The sequence below is a fragment of the Vicia villosa genome, linkage group LG1, assembly GCF_029867415.1.
Source record: "Vicia villosa cultivar HV-30 ecotype Madison, WI linkage group LG1, Vvil1.0, whole genome shotgun sequence".
Taxonomy (NCBI): Eukaryota; Viridiplantae; Streptophyta; class Magnoliopsida; order Fabales; family Fabaceae; genus Vicia; species Vicia villosa.
In genome coordinates this window covers 171,291,842-171,306,024 of record NC_081180.1, presented here as the reverse complement: position 1 = coordinate 171,306,024, position 14,183 = coordinate 171,291,842, and the positions used below count along the sequence as shown (strand labels likewise).

General features: G+C 37.9%; 1 long non-coding RNA gene across 1 annotated transcript; it reads left to right on the top strand.

Moving 5' to 3' along the window:
• Nucleotides 1-718: 718 nt before the first annotated feature.
• Nucleotides 719-2,678, top strand: LOC131620324 (uncharacterized). Its single transcript, XR_009289074.1, has 3 exons — nucleotides 719-1,083; nucleotides 2,258-2,362; nucleotides 2,544-2,678. It is a non-coding gene; the product is annotated as an uncharacterized LOC131620324 (long non-coding RNA).
• Nucleotides 2,679-14,183: the final 11,505 nt, after the last annotated feature.

Genomic DNA, 14,183 nt, shown 5'->3' with positions numbered 1-14,183 from the left:
CTAGCCTATGAATTAGCCTAGTTGTTATTGTTCTAGTCTAAGTCTAATGTTAACATGGTGACTAAATTCTAAAAAGAGCATTAAAATGGTATTAACAAAATAGGCCATAAATATGGCCAAAAACAAGTAACAAAATCACACAACAATTATACCAAAAAAAGCATGGAAATGGTACAAAACATAAGGAAACAATTCAAGTATTAGTGCAAAATTAACCTAAAAAACGATTATTTTTATGAGCTTTTTATGAAGGAATTTAAATGTCAAAATCTAACAATTAAACTCTAAACAAAACACCTAAAATCTATTTAAAAAAAGGGGTGAATTTTATTATTTTGAAACTAAAAGAAAGAAGAGAAAAGGGGAAAAACTAGAGAACAAAATTCCAATTTTAATTTGCAAATTATGAGTCAGGAGGTGTAAACCGAAAGTGGTGGTGCATGAGAAGCAATTTGGACGCAGGCCTGGTACAGAGGCCCACCAAGTTTTTGTTTCAGCTTGGTTCTTTCTCAAAAAAGTGATGATGGACGTCAGGGGGTGTTAAGTCTAGCAATTTGTTGGCTCAAGGTTGTTTTCAGATTTTATTTATTCTAATTAATAATAAAATATAAAAAAGAAAAATCAAAGGAAAATAGGGGAGATAAGAAACGGTGCATTTTGGTTTTGCTAAATGGGGTGACTCTTCAGCTTCTCCTTCACTCTCTCGTCTCATCCCCAATTTCCCTTGGCCGAAGCGATTCCCGGTGGCCCAAACCCGCCGTGAGTCACCACCCCTAACCTTTCAATCAACAAACCTTGAACACGAACCCCACCTTATTTCTAATCCCTAACACGAATATGGATTCAGATTTCTATGATTCTCATTTAGGCAGCGGGATCGAGGAGTCAATTATCAAGCCCTAAGTTCTAGTTATCCCGGATTCAAGCAAATTTAGCAACGATCTAAACAGAATATCACTTATGAACATCAGAGCAAGCTATAACATGCACAATTGAACGAGGAAGACGCGTAAAAGAACCTGATCGGAATTTTTGATATTCCGGCGCGGCGGTGAAGATGAATCTTCCGGTGAACTCGAACTGGTGAGTATCTCTTGTTCCTCCTCTTCTCCGTTTCGCCTTGCTTTTCCTCTTCTTGTTTTTCTTCTCGAATTCTTATGCTATTCTTCTTCTTTCTGGCAATTTTCTCTGTGCGTGAATCGTTATTGTTGTGGTGAGATGAGTGTTGAGAGCAATTGAAAGTGACGATAATGAGAGTTGCAGTGGCTAAGCTCAACCGATTGGAGTTTTAATGAGAAACACCAATGGCTTCCGAAGTGTGAGCGTATGGTAGAAGGAGGTTGGGATTTGGAGAGGATGGAAGGAGATAGAAGATGAAGGTTGGAGAGTGGCAGAGAAGATTGAGAAGCGAGGGATGAAGAAGAAAGGTAAAAATGGCGTGTGTGGAATGAAGGTGTGAGTACGTGAAGGGTGATGAAGAAGATGATCGAGAGAGATGAAGATGATTATGAGTGAAGGTTGAGAAATGGTTATGGTGTGTGAAAATGGCGTGGAGAGCTTGAATGAAGGAGAGGTTCAGTTTATATAGAATTTAGGGGAGAGGATTCAGTTAGAATTAGGTTCATCTGGACCATTGGATTGAGAGAGACAGTTAGGAGATTAAAGGTGAGGATTGAGTTGTTTTTTAGGGAGAGGAAGTTAGTTATGAAATCTATTTTGGTTGTTAGAAATCTATTTTAGTTAGTTAGGTGGTTTGTTAGGACTATTAGAAATTCTGTTAATGGTTGGACATTAGTTGGAATATAGTTTTGACAGTTAGTTAGTATGGCTTGAATTTCAGTTTGGTACTAAGTTCAGAAGTTAGTTGAGCCTAGGGAAATTAGTGATAAGTTTAAGATTGTTAGGGATAGTTTGAAATTGAAAGGTGGGGGAAAGTTAACGATTGGCTACTGTTAGTTGGACTTGACTGAATTTGGGATTTGGAGTATGGCTGGGTATATACCTGAACTGTCCTTATCTGAGTTGAGCTGGTAATGAGGTTTAGTCGATACGAAACTGTGATCGAGCCATTAGATCATGTAAAATTCAGCCAACTGTTTTTTGTAGTGAACTGGTTTGAAATGTATGGTTATATGATTATATGAGGGTCTTGAGTGATGGGCAAATGGAGGGAAAAAATCTGAATTACATTCTTCACAGTTTTTGTTTGGGTGAATTGGTTTTTTATAGTCTAACTTGTATGAATTGGATTTTTCAGGTTTGGAAGTGTGTATGCCCAAGCTGCAAGGTGCTGATTGAATGTGGATACAGGCTTGATTGGTTTTGGAAGGTGCAGTGATGCAGGGCATGGTTGGTTTAAGAGGTAGTTACTTTTCTGTTTTCTGTTTTGTATCTGTTAGTAGGTTGTTTTTGTGAAGCTGAGATGATGATGTGTGTTCTGTTTTTTTTTTGTTTTGAAAGTTGACAGTTAGAGTTTAGTTAGGCTAGGGGATCTGTTTTTTCTGTTAATGAAACTGGCAGCTGATTTTATTCTATGGATGCAGGGCTGTTTGGTAAGCTCATAAAGTTAACGAATGAATTGGTTTAAGCTGAATAGAACATGGCATTTGGATTCGGTTTGTCAATTGTTAGTTGTAGCAACATGTTTTGTAAATCTTGGTTTTGATGTGGAGGCTAGATATTGAATGGTAAGGAAGTATACTGAATGTGGACTGTGTTGGTTTTCTTTGTCTTCTCTTGCATCGGATGGTGATGATTTTGTGCGTGCAGGTTATTTAGAAAAAAACCGTATGCACATATGGCGGGGACAAGGCAGAAGTGGATCATGAAGGCCAAGGGTGCAATATGAAGCGAATGCTTGAAGATTGGCTCAGGAGTATGAAGGTTTTAGGAATAGACTTTGGTGACCAAAACAGAATGTTGTATAATTTTCGACGTTGCAATGTTATGTAACAGTAGGATTCAGTGATGAAAGTCTTTTTTCTTTTTTTGAATGGGTGGAATTTTGGACTATGGGAATTGATTCAAGTGTAATGAATTGTAATGTATGAAGTGGCTTTTGAGTGTGGGCGTTGACCCCCTTTTTTAAGCAATAAGACACTCTATATTTCCCATTTTAGATTTAAATTCCTTTGAATGTATTGCATAAGTTCCCACACGAGGCTTGAACTCATGGCATATGGTAGATAAATTCTAGGTGTGACAACCCATGTAACGATGCATACTACACTTTGCTCGATGATGAATGAAAAGAAGCTTTAATCTAGTAGATGAGTCAAGCGTAGTAAAATCCCTCACATTCCATGATTCTCAACAAATTCTGTCCAGTGCCTCCTTGAAGAAACTCAATAGAACACCTTGTGTTACAATTAACGATGAACCATCTTGTGTGAAACTCAAGCTCATGTTGAAGGAATGAACCCCCTTTCCAAGATCTTTGATTCCAATGCTAAATTTATTGATTAATGATGAATATATGAATGTTAGATGACTTAATGAGGTATGCAGATGAAATGCGAAGCCTAAGCCAGTTATGAGTAAAAGGGGTAGGACAAATTTGGGGTATGACAGAAGTGTGCGAGTGGAAACTCGTAGTGGTGAGCGAATGAATTGACTCCAAAACTTGCATGGTCATCCCATTAGAATTGCTAATCCGAAGGTACAACTTTTATCCTGAGAAACACTTAGCGATCATAAGGGTTGAAACTCCGAGCATGACAAAACCTATTGATCCTAGGGTCAACCTCCTTTGTAGATCCGTTGACCTTATCCTACTCCTTAGTTCTTAGACTTGTAGAAGTAAAAGGGTAACCTCGAATTCTCCTTAGGCACGTCAAACCTGTCGGGAATAAATTGTTAGCGGTGGGTTTTCATCGTATCGGAACTTCATGAGTTTCCTTTGACTGAACCTCTTTTGCTTTTCCTAAGGATAGTATCACACCATTTGCAACCTCCAGAGTTTTTTTTATTGATAAAGAAAACCTATGACCCTTTTGTCCCTTGGCGTGGAGTTAACATACGTCGCCTTTCCTCCATCGTAGTTATGCCTTTTTGTTCAGGGTATTGCCCCAGTTGGACTGACCCTTGTCCCCAGATTATCGCAGAGCGTCCTTGTAAATTTCACTATGTTCGTAGATGAACCCCTTTATGACTAGATACCTCTTGAGTGTATCTATAAGGGAACTTCTTTGTTGAACTAATCCTTGCTTGACGATAACCTTGGTTGCATTTACAATCCTGTTACGATGAGGCATGAACATGCGGCTGGCATGATGAAAGACATCCCTTTTTTCCTTAGTACGACCAAGATCATTCTTGATGTTTTATCCTCCTTTCTCCATAGTCTACGATCTGTTGGATTTTTCTTTGCGAGTCTCGGGAAATCGGCTAGCATGGAAAGCGTGGACGCGGGCGAAGATGGATATGCAAATGTAAATGTATGAATGCATGAAAATGCAAATGCATGGGTATGCGAGAGACTCCTTGTATTATAACTCCTTGTATGCAATGTAGACGTGCAATATATATAATCCTAAGGATAGCCTTAGAGGCGACATTAGACCCTCGTGGAATCTTTGCAGGATAAATGTTATTACACGCTAAGGGAAATCCCTTAGATTCGAGAGTATGCAGAAGGTAGCGGGTGGTGACCGTTCAAGACAGTCACCAAGTCTCATGGCCCTCGAGAGGCCGTTCGACGTGTACCAATGAAGTTGTCCCTCGTGGGAAGGTTCTCTATGCAGAACACAACCTATATAAGGACGATATCGGATGAAATGAAATCCCTACAAGCCAGGGACGAAAGATGTATAAATGGAGTTCCAAACCCTACAAGTTAAGGGGTGCGCGGGAATAAGCACGAGGAGACCGTTCAAGACAGTCACTGAATCGCATGGCCATCGAGAGGCCAATTGACGTATGCTAATGAGGGTGTCCTTCAGGGGAAGGACGCGTAGTTGTAAAGACATAGACATAAAAGAAAATCCCTACAGGCTAGGGAGTTCGTAGGAGCAAGCACGGGGTGACCGTTCGAGACAGTCATTGGATCTCATGGCCATCGAGAGGCCAATCGACGTGCGTTAATAAGGATGTCCTTCGTACGAAGGAAGTGATTTTAGAAATATAATCCCTACAGGCTAGGGAATGCGTAGACGTAGGCATGGGGTGACCGTTCCAGACAATCACTAGATCGCATGGCCATCGAGAGGCCAATTGACGTGCGTAAACGAAGATGTCCTTCGTGGGAAGGACACGTAGTTGTAAGAATACAAAGATATAGAAAGAGAATCCCTACAGGCTAGGGGGTGCGTAGATGCAGGCGCGAAGTGACCGTTCATGACAGTCACTAGGTCTCATGGCCATCCAGAGGCCAATCAACGTGTATGAATGAAAGTGTCCTTCGTAGGAAGGACATGGTCTTAGAAATAGAGTCCCTACAGGCCAGGGAACGCGTAGGAATACCTGCAAAAATTAAAATGCAAGGCATTTGTAGTATATAAATTGCACAAATATAATAAGCACGTAAGCACATAAGCCCTAGATTCATAGGTTCGACGTAACGGCTTAGGGTTCCTACCCTTCCCATTGGTATGTTCTAGATGGTCTATGGGGTCGTTCGTAGCCGCCGAGACTTTTTGTCTCTTTGGATTTTAGAACAACTCATTTATCCATGAGGTTTAAGTTTTAGGGGTAGGTTCCCAGAGAGATCAGCCAAATACCAAGTCCAGCCCTCAACAAGGTCAAGCCTCGTATCAGACATTTCCAGATATTCAACCCACTCTGAGTGGAATTATAATAAGACTCGTAAGCGATGTAATTCCCCTCTGGTCTTAAATATAATTCCCACGCTTAGGTTTAACGGCAATTTATATACAACCCAAAAATGCAATAAAAATAACAAATATTCAAATAATCAAATATTTAATTAAAATTGCTATAAACAAATTAAATTGTAAATAAATAAATAAATAAAATTAAACAATTTAAATATTTATATAAAAATCATAAACCCTAAAAATGGCAAATTAGCCAAAACCTAAAAAATTCGCCAAAACCCTAAATGATTCGCCAAAACCTAAACCCTGTCAAAACCTATAGGAGCATAATAATTCACCATTTTTTGTTATCCCCAGCAGAGACGCCAGCTGTAGCAACCTGCCCTATAAATTAAGACTTAGAGTCGCTACCTATTCTGAAGGGCGAATAGGAAACCCTACGCAGTTTAGAGATCGGGGTAAGATCATTATAATCAGGTCGAGGGAAGGTGTTAGGCACCCTCAACCCTTTCCTATGGCTTTGAATCTAAGGTCAAATTTTATGGCTGAAATTATTAAGGTTTAATAGCTAAGGAAGTGAATAGGGGAAAAGATGAGATTTTATGGAAGGGGACTCGCCTTGGTTATCCAAGTGCCTACGTATCTCCTTAGAGAGAATCAGAGTCAACGTAGTTCGGGCACAGGGTTGTACGCCTTTGAATTGATTATGGAGGTGTTTTGAAGGCTTTTTGAATGGCCTATCGTAGTTTTTGAAATGCGAAGTTCGAAGGTATTTTGAATTACCTTATCATAGTTTGAACATTGCAGCATTGAAGGGATGAAAATTCGTAGTATCGTGGTTTAGTGTGTTTTAAGATTTGGGCGTACAACCCTGGTTTGATATGTCACCGTTAGATGCGATGATCAATAGATTTGATCATCATAGTTAACGGATTAATGGGGCATTGCTGGTTACTCTGATCGATAGATTCGATCGTCGCGGGCAGCAAATTGAATGTATTTTAAATTTGTAATATTTTTAATCTCTCGTCTAATGCGACTAATAGATTTAGTCGGGTCGAGGAGAGAATTAATTGAAGGTTAATGTCTTTGCCATGTGGCCAATGGGATCGGGCAAGCTCTAATGCATTGATAACCTATCTAGGGTTTTTGTGATTTTTAATCATTTAAAAAATAATTAAATTAATTAAGTTGAATAATCGACATAATCGGGATGATCCTAAATAATTCTAAACTTTAATTATTAATCCTAACCCTAATTTAAATCCTAATCCTAATTAAATAACTAATTGAATTTAATAATTAATATCCTAATCTAAACAATTAATAAATAAAACAAAATTATAAAACTAATAAAAGAACCTGCACTGCAATCCTGTGTAGTTGCTCTATGAGTGCCCATGGTGCAGCCTCTAATCCTTGAATGTTGGATCTTATGGTGGCTTGATCTGATGGTGGTTGACTGAAGGTCTATCATGTGCGCGCGCGTTTGAAAAGCGTCTGATCCGTTAGCCATGAAATTTAAAGAAATAAATTGCAAAAGCCTGGGTTTGAACCCAGGACTTTGAAGATAACCAATTTCTCCCCCAACCAATCGTGCTGCGCTTTTTCTCTATTAAACAAATGGAAAGAAACAATAAATAAAAAACAATCAATCATAGAATTAGTCAAGCACTGGGTCCCCCTTGGCACGCGCTCCACCATACAAATGGAAAGAGAGGGGTGTCGCTGTTGCTGTTTCTCCAGACTCTCGCCTTTCTCTTCTCCGTCGCGTGGGCTTCTCTCTGTTTCACCCGTTTTTCTGCAAATCGAAACCACAAACCAGCATACACACTGAGTCAAGAAGAGATCTGTATATTTGAAATTGAAACGAAATCTGTATTTTGAACGACGACAGAAAAAACTCCCAATCGATGGTGCGTGATCCGCGATGGGGCGTGACATCCGAAGCGGGGCTGGGTTTGAATCGGAACGACGGTGTGTAAGGGGACGGTGTCTCGTCAGGGATGTGATCGGTGGCCCTCGTCGTTGTCGTGCGGAGGCTGTGCATCGGAGGGTGCGATCGGAGAAGGAGGTAAGCGTCACGGTGGTGGCTTGCGACGGCGTCGAAGATCCGATTTCCCTATTTACTTCTTTAATTTCTGCCTAAAACAATATAGCAGCACTATGTACAACAATATTATGTCAATGAATTTCAATCAATGTTGCTTTAAAATTGTCAATTCAGGTTGTTGTTGACTTTGCATATGGTAGCAACATGACGATAGGTTTGAAGCGGTATTGTTGAATCTGGTTATGACTGTTTCAGTAGAAGGTTGCTAATGAAGGTTTTTGATACAAAACAAACTTAAGGTTTTGGTCATCTTTTCAAACAAGTTGTAACATGGTTGGAAGTTATGGCAATCAATACAATGTCTGGGAAAGGTTGACTATGTACAGCTTGGGTGCTTTTCACGTGAAGAGGGATTGGTCTTTTTTCGTGGCTGTGAAGGCTAGGATTATGTACAGTGTGCCTCCTGAAATATTTGTCTGTACATGTTATTAGGATTAGAAAGAATGCCCCCCCCCTCTTGTTGGAAAATTGGCCCCTTTTATAATGTACAAATTAGGTTTTTTCCTTATTTCTAATGGGCCTAGTGTCCAATTAACCTAATAACCCAAAATTGATATAGTTATAATATTAACCTGAATAAAAAACTAATTATCATAATCCTAATAACAATAATAATAACTTTAATCCACATAATAATAATAATCATAATAATATTTATTTAAAATGTTTAATAATAATACTAAATCCTAATATTAATAAATAATAATGGTTTTAATAAAATTATAACAGTAAAACAAAATTTGATTAATTATTGTAAAAGAGATCAAACCTTCTAAGGATAAATTGGGCCAACTGATTGGGCCCAAATACCTGTTGATTACACCCCTGTTTTAACTCAAAGCGGTTTATAAGAGAATGAGTTTAACAAATAGAGATGTTAAACCCCATGACACTTATTTTAATACCCCCGATTAATAGACGTAGATTTTATCGGGCAAATTTTGGGGTATGACACTATGCCACTCCTATCTTAAGTGTACTTGAATCCGGGTATAGGATTCGTCCTTCATTTAATTCCCAAGCAACCTTTAAAATAAAGCAAGCAAAGCAAACATTTAAGTGATCCTAAACTTTAAGGTAACCCCTCTTTTTTATAAGTATCCCCAGCAGAGTCGCCAGTTCTGTAATACGGTGAACTGACTTTTAAAGAAATGTGCGGATAGCAAGAGTCGCCACTGACTTTTATTTTATCCAATTTGGAAAGGCTAAAAGAACAGGAAAAACCTTTTAAATGAAAACTGAGTTCGGGGGTAATTTATACAAAGGGAAGGTGTAAGGCACCCTTTGCATCCATGGTTATCCATGGGCTCTTAATTGCTTAGCTCACTTTGTTTGTTTGAATTTGTTTGAAAAGATTTTGAATAAGAAAAGATTTCGAAGAAAAACTTTAGCTTGTAAATAAGCGTACTCTTTTTGAATTTGATTTTGAAAAGAGTGGGAAAAAGATTTTGAATTTGAATTGAGCAAGCAATTAAAAGTTACCTACCCTAAGTTTTGAAAGATCGTTCTTTTAGCTTTTCGGGTGAAAGGGTCTATCCATACCATGAGAGGGCAGGAAGTCTTTCAATTAGATGTTGAAGGGTCATCGAGAAAAGTATCGTTCGCCATAAGACTGTCCCTTGCCATAAAGAGGGTAAGTAGTATAAGGGAAGGACATAATAGTCATTTAAGGCAACATGCGAGGATACCTTAGCAATTGGGACAATCATCTTATTTTTCCGAGGCAACATCGAGGGACTAGATGATTTATAATCTCTATAGGCAACCTTGCTTTAGGTATCCTCGGAATCGAGGGACTTGACTATTTTAAGGCGTTATCAATAAGGCAACAAGGCAACAGTAATAAGGCAACAAGGCGACCAGAGGAATTACCCTAAAGGTGTGTGTGTGGCATAATCACGTGGTTAACTTCGATGATATTTATCTTATAAGTTAGTGATCTAGATTCAGTTAATAGTCTTGCACTCCCTAGGATTACTAACCATGGCAGAAAATAAAACAGTTAAAATCCTACGCTATTACAATAAACACCTGCGGGGATGGGGGAAAATAAAAGGCGGAAAAATAAACCTAATCTATTACAACAAAACCCTTATAGGGTAACAAAAAAATGAAGGCAGGAAATAAGAGAGAACAATAATTAATTTACACATCTTCAGCCTTGATTTTCCTCGAACCTTCGATTGACCCTGAACATCTGAGAATTAAACGGACAATAATAGGGGTGAGTGTAGGAGGAATTCCTTGGCATTGAAAATAAACCCTAATTTTTATAAGGAAAAATAAAAATAAAAATGTTATTAAACAAAGAAATTAGAAAACTTGGCTTTTTGGTCGGGTGAGGCGCGTGGCCGAAAGATCTTCGGTTAACCCTGAAAGTTGGGCATAAAGAAGTGAAACATTAGTGCATCAAAGATCTACAAACCTAATTGATTAATACAACCAGATAGAATAACTAAAGGTAAGGCAAACAAAAAGTTTTGAAGTGAGGGCAAACCCTGATTTTTAGGGAATGAGGTTTTTTAGGAGAAAAACAGTATGTTAATGGATGACATCTACCTAACAGTGATTAGTGGTCATGATAAAAAAATAGCTAAAATAAAATCAGGGTTTAAAGCAACGGGTTTAAACATGAAAAGTGAATAATTTAATATATTTGAGAATTAAGAAAAATCGAAGGTTCGATTAAATAAATTAAAAAGTCATGAAAATATTTATTTAATAAATAAAAGATGGTTTAAGTAATTTAAATAAAAAAGTTATGATAGAAAGGAAATAAATAAATAACAAAATAGGCTATGTAATTAAAATAAATAAATAAATTGAAAAAATACTTAGCTGGGATTCAGTGTGGTAGGCCTGTGAGGTTCATGGTGGACCTGCACATTCTGATACGTTGGATTTGGATCTTTGATAATCTTCGGATCAGGTGTGGTCGAGTATGGAAAGCCTCTGGTGGAACTGCGTTGTTGATCCATCAGATCTGAATCGCTGGAAATCCATTGGCCTGTGTTGAGGACGTACCATAGACTAGTGTTGGACGCGCGCGCTGAATCTGTAATCAAGCCAAAACAATTATGTAATAAAAATTGGAGTGTCACTAGTAAGGTTCGAACCTGGGAGCATGGGGTCATAGCTTCCTTCTCATTACCAACTGTTCCATACACATAATTCGTTATTTAAATAACCAAGAAAATATAAATATAAAACAAGAATGAATAAATGGGAAAGTCAAATATGCAGAACTGGGGCCCACTGTTTCCACGCTCAGCCAATGAGAGCGAGAGAGAGAAACGGTCCATGTTGATTGGCCAATCCGTGTGCGCCATGCATGGTCAAGGATTTCAATGGGCACTATTCATCATCCCTAACCTTGGGACCTATGGAACTTCATGCGCATATAGCTACGACTTTACCTGCGGATTTTTCCGCAGGTTTTTTTTATACCTGTACCTCAGAACCTGCAAACAATCGAATCAAGAAAAGATGCAAACAGGCCAGATCGATTTAAAATTACCTCCTTGACGCGAATAAGACCTTAGTTTTGTTTGAAAACGTGCATATCCATGGGTTTGAAGTGATTCAACCTTGAAGCCTTAACTATGGTATAGCTCGAATCATGTGTTAGGGCTTCAGAATAATGGCCCAGGTCTCATCCAAATTATGCCATGAACTCAAATAAACGGTTAGTTTGAACCAAAATACACTGAAGATTGAAGTTCAATTAACAACAAAAACGCAAAGAGTAAGTTCATGCATGGGACGATTTTAATGTGTTATCTCTATAGTTATAGATCCATACTCACTAAGTTTTACATTAGGAACAAGGATGGACGACTGACTCGGACTGAAAGCTGCTGCAATTCGTGAAAAGAATTTTTCACCTTTCTTGAATATTTTGCCACTTGAACCCTAATTTCTTCACCTTATTTTCGTGCCCATTCCTTGTGGTCTTGTGGTATATATATGGGAGAAAGATTAGGTCAACCAAGTTGGAAAGAGATTATAGGATTGATCATTTGAAAATTTTAAAAAATTTGATTGAAAATATCATAGAAAACTTTCTATTTTTATTCAATCTCCTTCCAATCTAATATATATTATTTGCTTGAGACCCAAGAACGATTTAGTGATTGAAGAAAACAAATCTTTCATTAATGTGGATCTATTTTATTTTTCCTTGATTTATATTGAATAAAAATCAAAAATAAATAAAATAAAAATCCAAATCCTTCACCACCGAAAATCCAATGGTTTCTAGGTGTCTCTTGGGCTTTTATATGATCCAAAATAAAGCCCCATAATTTAATTCAATATTTTTGGAATTTTACTTGATTTATTTGCTATTTAAATGAATAAAATTCAAATAAATAGAAATAAAAATGCCAAAAATATAAGGATGATTTTATATGTCCTTTTATAGATCATATGTGTGATTAGAATTCAAAACTTAGGCCCATTAGTCCAAATATCCAAAATTGGCCAAAATGACTTTCATGCCTTTCTGGTATTTCGACCAACTTGTGCCAAGCATATCTCCCTCAATTTTTAAGATATGGAAGAGTTATAGGACTTTTTGGAAATCTCAAGATGTCCTCTATAAGCCACTTTGGAACATATTTTCCATTTGGAGGTTTTATCTTGATGATATGGCTCCTGACAAAAAACAGCTTTTTACGATCTTCTAGAAGGACCTATAATGTATTGGCTCATATCTCTTATGCGGAAGCATTTCTTGACCTTGGTCCCAACATCAAAGTTGTATAGAATCAAATTTCCTTGAGAATGAGCTTTGGTTGAGGAATTTTTGAGAAAGTATGAGAGAGATATGGCTGGTCAAAATTCAGTTGACTTTTACCTTAAAACCCTAATTTAGCAACTTAGGTTTTTGATGATTTTGGAGCTTTTCTTGATGAATCATGATCAAATCTTGATCAAATGAGGAATGATACTTCAAAATGAGGATGTTGACCAAAAATCAGGAACTTTGACTGTGATTTGACCATAGTTTGACTTTTAGGTCAACTGTCGATTATTGATCGTTTGGGCCATTGAGTGAGCAATCTTTTGAATCAAGGCTTGATACTTGGCATGAGGATACTTTGAATTATATGAAGGACCATGGAATCCACGTGAGGTATCAGAAGTTGATTTTTCTTGGAAAGAAACAAAACCCTAGTTTTGGTCCTTATTGTTTAGGACGAGAGTGAACATGCTTGCAATTAGATATCATATGAGCCTGAGGAGACTGCTTGAGCCAAGATATCTTGAAATGTGATGGGCAAGTTTTGGGGTATGACAGAAAAGAAAGAAAGAACGTGAAAGACTGAAGGTTTTGGGAACACGAAGAACGTGAAGGAGAACTGGAGAGGAAGAGACCAAAGATCAAGAATTTGGCTAAGGTAAGGGGGGACTCTCCATTTAATCTCTATTATCGTATTGTGAATAATAGTATGGATTAGGAGTATTGTTTGGATTCAATATATTCTATATTCTGGATTTATATTTTGTGTTCATCATGTGGATTGGAATTTGGACATGTTAATCCCTAATAATTGATTAGATTTAGGTTGTGATGAGTAAAATTATTGTAGAATCATAAACTGTTGATGTTGGGTGAATTCTATGTTGTTTAGAATTTGAAATTTCTGGTTTTGAGACCCAAATCGCAGGCTGTACAGATGAATTCGCGAGGAAGACGAATGGGTAAGTTGCAGATTTTTGGTAACTGTTGCCCGATCGCGTACGATACGCGTATGGTATGCGTATGGAGGGGGTGATACGCGTATGATACGCTCCCCATGTGTGAATCAGGTTGCACCTTCTGTTCATACGCGTATGGTACGCGTATGGTACCTGGTTGATACGCGTATGCCTTGATGATACGCGTATGGGTGTGTTTTGTGTGGATGAATGAATCTGCTCATACGCGTATGGTACGCGTATGGTGTCCGTCTAGTACGCGTATGGCATGTTGGTACGCGTATGCGTATGTTTTGTGTGATAAACAGGTTCTGCTCATACGCGTATGATACGCGTATGGTGCGTGTTTTGTGAGACTTTGGCCCTGTTGGTATGGGTATGGTACGCGTATGGCCAGTGTGACCTGCAGATTTTGCTGTTTTGTGATTTTGAAAGTTTAGCGACGTGTAACTTTTGAAACTGATGAATCTGTATGAGTTATTGTTATATGATTTTCTTGAATGATGCTAATATACATATGTATGAACATACTTGTTAATGATGATGATGATAAATGATGATGAATGAGTATAAGATGATGCTACTCATAGTAT